Here is a 10,660-nt window from a genome sequence, read left to right as displayed (position 1 = left end):
CGCCGCGCCCGCAAGTGCGGGCGGCCAAGCCCGCCGCTGGGACGCGGCGCTGGAACCACCCCTCCTGGTCCCTCCGCAGGTGAACGCCTCCCACTCGCGGGCTCCAGGGCGTAGCTCGGCGCGCTACTGCGGGGCTCCTCGCCTCCCACGCCCACGCCCGAGACTGCAGACCGAGAGTGGTGGCCGGCGGACTCGACACTGCCCCCTGGCGGAGGAGTGTTTTACTAAGCTTCCCGGGGGAGAAGGCCTAGAGAGCCTCTCGCCCTTCATTCCAAGTCAAATGTTTTTTGGAACGTCTTGAGCAGAAACGCTTCACCTGTATTCCCTTTCATGCTTCACAGCAGCCCTCACACAAAACAAAAAGCAAGCAAGCAAACAAACAAACCCAATACCTACTTTGTTGAGATATTATTTATATACTGTAAGTACCATAAATTTTAGGTACTGAGTGCAGCACAGAAAAGGGCTCATTTCCCCTGCTCTGGCCCAGGGGGAAGGTGCTGTCTGCCCCACCCTCAGGCCCCCTGCTCCCTGGGGATCTTAGTCTCTAGTTGCCAAACTGAAGTCTTTACTGCTTTAATCTACATTTTAAATCAAAGTAATACTTGTGTACCTCTGAAAAAACTCAGATGGATACACAGATCTTACATGAGAGAGAGCAGCCTGGTATGAGAGCCTAAGCCTCAAGATGTAACCAAGTAACCCTGCGGCCTTCTCATCACTGGTCAGGGCCCAGCTTCCCTTCCTCTGGTCACCTCTCCTCTTTCATCTTCCTCCTCCTCATTGCCAACATCTGTAATCAGGACTAGACCCTGTAGGAAACCGGAAGACAGATGTGGAGCCTGTGCTGGAACCAGCTTCATTTCCTCCTTTCTCTGCCCTCTGCCTGCGTGGAGAGGGACAAAGTTCTCAGTTGGTACAGGCTCAGGAAGAGCTGAGGTCCTAGCCCAAGTCCTCCTGTGGTTTTCCTGGCTCACAAGTTACAGATCAGTTGTAGCAGCAGTGTTTCCCTTCTCAATGAGTAGCTGGGATGGGGTGTTGGCATGACCTGACTCTGCAACCAGCTAGATAGAGCAGGCTGATTCCTTTCTCTGTGCTCCAGCTTCTCCATCTGTAAAATGACACTGTGATCTCTAGAAAGCCACACAGCTCTAATGTCTTGGAGGTAAGTCACCTGAAAGAGCTTGGCTATCTCCAGCCAGGATGGCTCTGACCTGTGTCCCATGGACTGGCCATTGCCGTATCCTCCTGGCTCACTGTGCCCGGCTCAGGAACCTTTGGTGGTAGGGGGCATCCTCCCTGCTTTACCACTTCCTCAGCCTGCCTAACAAAGCAGCTTCTTCTCTTGGCCCCCAGGCAAAGGATGGGAGGAAGCTGCTGCGGCATCACAGGAGGGAGTTCTTGGACCTTGCCATTTGGATACACCATTTGATTCAAAGGACTCCCAAAGAAGATTTGAATAAAAACATTTAATTTAAATTACACGAATACTGATTAATTTTTGGACAAAATTTTCCAGAGTGAACTTCACTAAACCAACAATTACTTGTTCAGTTTTTAAAGTGTGTGTGTGTGTATATATATATATACACACACACACATACACACACACACTATTAATTTAATGGCCTACCTTAGTGGTTCTACTGTTCCTGTATGGCATGAAGTGCTCAGACATCAGGTGTGTCAGCCTTGGCTGTTACTTCCGAGGGTTTTGTTCTCCAGCTCATCTTCTCCCTACAGCAGGAAGGGAAGCCAGTAGATGTGAAAGTATGACTCTGAGTCAGACCTCTGTCTGCTTCCCTCAGCTGTGTGATCCTGCATCATTTGCTTAAAATTCCCTGAGCCTCAATTTTCTCACCTATAAAATGGGGATAAAAATAATACTTACCTGCCTCCCTTAGAAGAGCTGTTTATAGTTTATAAAAATAGTTATTACCATAAACCACAATAGCATTAAATATTCACTTGTGTAAAGCTCTTAATTCCCAGCATATAGTGGGAGCTCCAGAAAGGTTATTCTGTCATCACCATCACAGTTAATGAAACAAGCGCCATTTGCGTGCTCTGACCACTGGGTGGCACTGCAGATTTGGTTCTGTGACTGTTTTGGTCTCAAAGGCAAATCATGTTTGAACCTTTTAACAGTGTCATTTTTTGAAGGTCAAAATTAGTTGATTGGCAATAGGTTTATATAGTTCTACCTACATTTTGCAGTGCCACCTGTCTAGGGCTTTTCTTTTGGCTTTGTCTCAGCAAACCCTGCCCCATTCCAGGGACTCACCAGCTGAAGCCTTTAGGAAGGCTGTGTCTGGGCTGTGTCTATGATGGGGCCAGCCTGAGGCTGCTGCAGTACACTCAGTGCACAGCCAGGAGTCACCACTAGAGACTCGGGGGCAAGGGCCCATCCATACTGGGATGAGAGAGCTAGAAGGACAGTATCAGAGTTAAGGACAGAGCCAGAAACACAGAGAAACAGTAGGCTGGTGATCACAGGAATTTGATTTGTGGAAGCAGAGGTCTCCCATTTTCCTAGAGAACAGATTTCCTTGCTGAGCCCGGAAAACCACTTCCTAAGAAACTCAAAGGACACACCAAGCCCAGGTGACCCTGATCTCTGTCCCTTGCTTCCTGTTCCCTCACTCCCTCACGAGGGGTGCTGGCCTTGGGCCGAAGCATTGTGAAAGAAGTTGAGAAACAGATCTCAGATCATTAACAGAATTGACTGGTGACCCTAAGAAGTAGGACTGACTCATGTGAAGGCTGGGTGGGGCTCTGGGCCCCACAGCTCCCTGAGCCTGGGGATGGTCCTCAGGCAAAGAACCCACCTTGTCCACTTAAATCAAAGCAAAGCTTCATATTTGTTTTGGCTGGCAGAGATTCCCTTTGGGCCATTTTCTGTTCCTCTCTGACCAAAGGGGCCCTGGTTTTTCACATATAGATCAACTTGGATCTATTAGAGGAATAGGAGAACTTGATGAGTAGCTTTTTCACATTTGTACATCTAATTTTTTTCAAAGACAAGGGTTCAGATAAGAAAGTTTTTGTGTACGAAGAATTCAAGTAATTTTCTAAAAATGGCTATCTTCTGGAAATAGAATCATTTAATATTAGGAAATCTATCAATATAATTTACCATATTAATAGATCAAAAGATAATTATATGATTACTTCTATAAAGGCTGAAAAATTCAACAGTTTAATCTTGGTAGGAATAGGTATAGACTTCCTTAACATGATAAAATATATTTATCTCAATATCAAAGGCAGCATCGTGCTTAATAGGGACAAGCTCTCCAACTCACAGTCAGGAATATTGACACAGCATTGTAAACTGACTATAATGCAATTAAAAAAAAGTTTTAATGGTATAAATATGACGTCAAAAAAAAAGTCAGGAACAAGAAAGATTTATCCATTTTTGCAGCTATTATTTAACATTTTTCTGAGAGTAGTGTCCATTTTTCTAGATGTGATTTGACAAGAGTAGAACATAGAGGTATGGAAGTCAGAAAGGAAGAAAAATTATTATTTCTAGGTGACATAATTTTATACCTGGAAAACCCAAAAGATTTGACTCAAAATAGACTAACCACCAAATGCTGGTGAGGATGTGGAGCAACAGGAATTCTCATTCATTGTTCATGGGAATGCAAAATAGCACAGCTACTTTGGAAGATAGTTTAGTGGTTCCTTAAAAAGCTAAACATACTCTTACCATATAATCCAGCAACTGTATTCCTTAGTGTTTACCCACATGAGTTGAAAACTTATGTCCACAGAAAAACCTGCTCACAAATGTTAATAGAAACTTTGTTCATAATTGCCAAAATGTGGTAGCCACGAAGATGCCCTTCAGTAGGTGAATGGATAAATAAACTGTTGTAAAGACAGACAATGGACTATTATTCAGCGCTAAAAAGAAATGAGCTATCAAACCACAAAAAGACTTGGAGGACACTTAAATGCATATTTCTAAGTGAAAGAAGCCAATCTAAAAGGTTACATACTGTAGCCAACTGTATGGTGATCCCAACTGCATAATATTCTGGAAAAGGCAAACTACAGAGACGGTAAATAGATCAGTGATTGCCAGGGGTTCATGAGGTGGGAGGGATGAATAGGTGGAGTACAGGGAACTATTCTGTATGTTACTACAGTGATGGAGACATGTCATTATGCATTTGTCAAAACACATAGCATGTGCAAAACAGAGAGTGAACTCTAATGTAAACTATGGATTTTGTTTGGTAATATGTCAATGTTGGTTCACTGATTGTAATAAATGTACCACTGTGATGTAGACCGCTAATGGTGAGGGAGCTTGAGTATGTGGTGGGGGAAGGCAAAGAGCAGGGGGTATGTGGGGACACTTTATATTTTCCATTTAACTTTGCTGTGAGCTTAAAACTGCTTTAAAAATAGCCTATTAATTAAAAAGAACATATTACAAACAGCAAAATAATAGAGTAAGATTTCTGATTTAAAATTAATATTCAGAAACTATAGATTTCACACAAACAACAACTACTTAGAAAAACTAATGGAAAAAATAATCTGTTTATGGTAAAACACAAAATGAAATAACAAGGAATAAATTTAATGAGATTTATGTAATATATGTATTAATAGAACTTTAAAATTCTACTAAGGGATACAAAAGATGATCTGAACAAATGCCACATTTTTAGAAAGTCCATTTACTCCAGGTTGTATACATTTAATGAGACTCCAATAAAAATACCAACAGGTTAAATATTATAAATCAATGTTACCTCAATTAAAAAAAGATACCAACAAGATTGTTTTTTAACCAAACAAGTAGAAATATCTAGGACAAAATGAGAGGGAACCAGACTTATCAGCGATTAAAGTGTCTTACCCTATCATGCTATTATAATTAAACTAGCACTGGCACAGGGAGAGACAGAAGAATGGAAGAGAATAGAAAGTACAGGAATAGATTCAAATATCAGAGAACTCAGGATATGATAAAGTCAAAACTCCAAATCAGTGGTAGAAAACTATTCAGTATAAAACTGCTAGGCAAACAGGGTAGTCACTGGGAAAAAAATAAGACTTTTATCAATACTTCATCCTTCACAGCAAGAGCGTCTGAGATGGACAAATATGAAAATATTTTAAAAATGAAACCACAAAATACTGAGGAAACAATAGAAGAATTAAAAAACAGTTTTGCTGATGAGAAAGCACTTCTAAATATGGCTTTAAACACTCAGAAGCCTTAAAAAAAAAAGGAGAAAATGAAAGTGAACAAATTCTCTGGGGCAAAAGATACCATAATCACAGACAAAATAAAAAAATTAGGAAAGAATAACTATAACATGTCAACAGATACATACTAAAAGACATATAAACTAAAACTCACTGAGATACCATTTTTACCTATTTATTTAGTAAAAATTATAGAGTTTGGTGACAGATTACTAGGGATTTACACCATTAAATTATTAAAGAGGTGGAGAAATGGGTATTTTCTTGTGTTGCTGGTGGCCATGTAAACTGGCACAACCTCTGAGGGTGGTAATATCTATACAAATTACTATTATTTTTAAAGACAGTGGTTGTTTGGTTAATATATATAATTTCCATTTTCTTACTCAGCATTCCTTCCTTCATCTTACAGCTTAATCTGCTCTTGTGAGATCATTTTTTCGCTCTGTAGTGCAGGTTTCTTGATGGTAAACTCAATTTTTACCTCCCTTAATCTTGGAAGATAATGTCACAGGATTCATAATTCTAGGCTGATCTTTTTTTTTTTTTCTATCGGCTTTTGCAAGATTGTATTCACGAACTTCTGACTTCTGTCATTTCTGCTGAGGAGTTCATTGTCTTTCTAATTGCGGATTCTTTGTCCTTTCTCTCTGGCATCCTTAAAATCTTATCTTTGTCTTTTGTGTCTTCAGTTTTACTGAGCTGTGTCTAAATATGGATTTATTTTTACTTATCCTGCTAAGTATGCATTTTTGTTCCTGGCCCTCTGATACCATGTTTTTTACTAGTTCTAAAAATTTCACAGCCATTATCCCTTTAAGTACTTTCTTTCCTTCATTCTCTCTATTCGCCATTTTTGAGGATCTGATTATATACACATGCTTATATTAGAGCTTTTTATCCTAACCTCCGTATCTCTCAATTAATGCTTCCTTTAGGATCTCCCTTTACTTATCTCTCAGTGTTGCACTTTTGGTAGTTTGTTAACCACCAATTCCCTTATCTGTGCCTAACTGATACTTTAAGAATTATATTGTTCATTTCAAAAAAATATTAACTTCATACATCTCTGATTGCTTTATTATTTCTCATTTCTGTGACTGCTTTATTATTTCTTTATGCTTTTCATATATAGCTGTACTTTTAAAACTTCTATTTAGAAATAATTTTAGATTTGCAGAAGAATTGTAAAGATAGCCCAGGTGGCACAGCTTCCCTTCATGTTAACATCTTAGATAACCATGGTATATTCACTAAAACTAAGAAATTAACATTGGTATGACACTATTAACTAACCTGCAGACTTTATTCAGATTTCACGTTTTTCCTCTAATGCACCCTTTGTGTTCCAGGATCCTATCAGGACAGTGTGATGTACTTAGTCATCATTACACCTTAGATTTCTACAATTTGCCATTGTATCTGTCTTTGCTTGTTTCTCATGACCTTAAGTTTTGAAGAACACTGGTCAGGAATTTCATAGATCCTCTCTCAGTTTGGGTTGGTCTGACATCTCTCATGATAAGACTGGGATCGTGGATGTGGGGGGAGAATGCCAGAGGGTACATTTGCACAATCTTCTGATTCCTCATCAAATCGTATAGGACTGGTATCAATGTGATTTATTACTGGTAATATTAATCTTGTTCATTTGGTCAGCGTGGTGTCTGTCAGGCTTCTCTCCTGTAATATTACTGTTTTTCCCTTTCCATTTCTATTCTTGAGAAGCCAGTCACTAAGTCTAGCCCATCTCAAGGGGAGAGGAGTTAAACTCCTTATCCCTGAGGGAGGAGTATCCAAGAAAACTGTTAAAACCAGTGCAGAAATTAACAATATTTCAGAAGAAATACTTTGAATCTATGCAAATATTCTGCTGCTTCTTACAGTTTTCACTAATTTTAGCATTTACTTGTGGGTCTTACCTGCGAGAATGACTATGCAGTATTCTAATGGTGATTTTCTATTTCACTCATTCCTTCTGCATTTATTATTTAAATTCTCCTGTAAGGGAGATTTATCCCTTTCCTCCCATTTATTTATTCAGTCATTCACAGATACGTATTTTATATGGTTAAAAAAAACACTTCCAAACTGGCAGAAGCAAATTGGACTATTTAGTTGAAGGCAGGAAAGGAAAAAGCAACAATAAGATGTATGGTAAATAGAATATATAAAATAAGCCAGAGATAAGTCCTAATATAACAGTATTAATAATAATTATAAATAAAATGTCACTAATTATACACAAGGGCAGTAGAAATCTAGACAGAAACTCTTAGTGTTGATACCGCAACTGTAAGGGATACGCTTGAAAATAAAATGATAAAGACTGAAAAGAAATAGAAAAAAAGATGTACCAGGTAAATATGAACCAAAGAATGCAGAGTAAAAATATTAATAACCAACAAAACATAACTAAGGTAAAAACAATCATATTATCAAACATATGGTAAAATGACCATGAACAGATGCATCTAACAGTAGCCTTAAAATACATAAAGCAACAACCGACAGACCTGCAGGAAGAAACAGCTCAACAACTGTAGTTGGAGATTTTAATGAAGCCATTGACTTAGGAAGAGAGAGTTTAAAAAAAAGAAGGAGAAACTCTCAAAAAGCAAAGATACAGATGATTTAATTGACTCAGTTAACCATCTTAAGAGTGAAGGTGTATCAAGAGATGGAGGCACCTAGCTGGCCATCTCCCAGAGGCGAAAGCTGGGGTGGCATCCTCTATGAGTTAGAAGCATATGATGGAATCGATTAGTTTTTAAAACATGGCGTTAAGTGGTAGATAAAGTGAGAAGGCGAATGAGATTTATTAGCACAGGACAATGTATAGTTAAAGACACGTACCCATGAAAACACACTCACTTTACACAAAAGTAAGGATACATATCAAAAACAGTAGAATGGATGACCATGGTGGGGTTGGGGAGAAATGGGGGCAGGAATTGGGCCCAGAGATAAAAGGGGATAGTAAATAAATATAACAAGAGAAGGACCTTGTAGGTTGGTAATGATGATAAACTCTGAATTGAGGTGGATGATAAACTCAGTCCTGAAATACCAACTTCTGGATACAAACCTGATTGCAATCTTTACTATCAGCAGAAAGGTCTGAGCCTGTGCTGAGTGACCCGAGCTGTCATGGGATCTGTGGGTAGCAAATTCTCCCGAGAAAATCTCAAGTGACTGGGAGCCCAAAGGCTGCTCTGGAGGCGGGCACTGCCCATTCCCAGTTCCAGGCCCTGGGTCAGCTGCCCTCCCAGCCCAGGCAAAACCCCGTCAAACCTGACATCCCTGAGCTGAGCCATCCAGAAACTGGCTCAGTTCAACCCGAGTTTCTAGCCTTCTCGAGGTTTGAATTCTTGAGACCACAAGTTCTCCAGGCCAGGTTCCAGGCTGGCTGAAACTTCTCCCGTTCCCACAGGAATGTCTGGGTGGGGAGGAAGTCTTGCCCCAGGATGGGCTGCAAGAAATCTCCAAGAGAAATAGTCCCAATGACAACCTTCAGAGCATCAAAAAGAGGAGTTTCAAAAAAAAAAATCTTACGTTGCCTACTTGGATAGATATAAAAAGATGCTCAACATCACTAATCATTAGGGAAATGCAAACCAAAACCACAATGAGATACCTGTTCACATCCATTAGGATGGCTGTTACAAAAAAGAAAAATAAAATAAATGCTGGAGAGGATATGGAGAAATCAGAAACTTTGTGCATTGTTGATGGGAATGTAAAATGGTGCAGCCTCTGTGGAAAACAATATGGAAATTCCTTAAAAAATTAAACATGAAGTTACCATGTGATCCAGCAATTCCATTTCTGGGTATATACACAAAAGAATCGAAAGCAGCGACTCGAGAAATTAGTTGTGCACACAGCATTAAAAAGATGGAAGCAACCCAAGTGTCCATTGACAGATGAATATATAAAAAAAATGTGGTATAGACATATGATGGAATATTATTTAGCCTTAAAAAGGAATGAAATTCTGACATACACAACATGAATGAATCTTGAAGATATTATTCTAAGTGAAATATGAAATAAGCCAGTCACAAAAAGTGACAATGATTCCACTTATATGAGATGCCTAGAGTAGTCAAATTCATAGAGACAGAAAGCAGAATGGTTGTTGCCAGGGCCTGGAGGCAGGGGTTGGGGAGGAATGAGGGGTTAGTGTGTAATGTGTACAGAGTTTCACTTGGGGATGATAAAAAAGTTCTGGAGATGGATGGATGGTAGTGATGGTTGCAGAACAATGTGAATACACTTATTGCCAGAGAACCATACACTTAAAGCTGGTTAAAACGGTAAATTTTTATGTTATGTATATTTTACCACAATTAAAAAAATACATAAAGTTGCCTAAGAGGAGGCTCTGCAAAGAAGATGCATTTCAATTAAAGCAACCTCCACCCCACCTCTTGCAGGTTCTTCTCAGTCTTAGAAGAAACTCAAGGTTAGGGTGGGGAGGGAGGAAGCCTGGTGTTTTAAAAAGTTCTTTAGACTTTGAAGGGAACAGAAATGGGAAGAGAAGAGTAAGGACTTCAAAATGTTGGAGTCCTAAGTCATCTCTGGGTGAGGACATTTCCCGTCATTCTCTCCTGAGCGGGAATCAGCACCTCTGTCCTTTTGCAGGAGGAAAGGTCTGGAAACAGGTGTACAGGCTGACATGGGTGTACACACACCCATCACGCACAAATGAATACATGCACATACACTCACACAGGGTTGGTGTCTCTTACTGAAAAGGTAAGTTAATTAAACCATCCCCCAAGCCTTAGTAGCTGGGGCAGGTGGCCCTTGTCAGTCTGCATGTCCCTCCTCCCTAGTCAAATCCACTCTTTGCTGTGGGACCGGAGACCCCTCAGCCAGGAGGGCTGATAGCACAGATCTGCAGGCAGAAACTGCTCTCAGCTCTTGGAAGCCCTTCAAAAGGAGGAACTTCATGCCCTGACTGAGGCTCAGCTGAGCAACCAGTGGCTGACAAGCTTATCAAATTCAAAGATAAACTCAGTCCCCAACTTGTCTTTAACCTGAGCAGGGCCAGCACTTCTGTTATCAGTGTGGAGCCCATGCTCCCACAAATGCTGACCCAGGCCTCCCGCCCTGGCTTGGGGGCCCGCCTGACCAGGGCCCTGAGATGATCGTGGAGATCTGGAGCACGGGAGATAAGGGCAATTGCACCTGGACTTTGGCTGGGGTGTCCTGGAGGCTGCAGGCAGGCTGCCCATCCTGAGTGGAGGCAGGCGTGCCGACCTGCCACCACCACACTCTAGGGCTGGCTCTGCCTGAGTTCAAACCCCAGTGAATCCCTTGATTTTCATCACCTCACTTGACGGTCCTGTAGAATGGGAGTGATACAAATAGCTCCCCAGTGGGGGTGTCAGGAGGGAGAGATGGAATGGCCATGAAT

This window comes from Vicugna pacos, chromosome 1, assembly GCF_048564905.1.
Source record: "Vicugna pacos chromosome 1, VicPac4, whole genome shotgun sequence".
NCBI lineage: Eukaryota > Metazoa > Chordata > Mammalia > Artiodactyla > Camelidae > Vicugna > Vicugna pacos.
Note: the sequence above shows the minus strand (reverse complement) of the source record.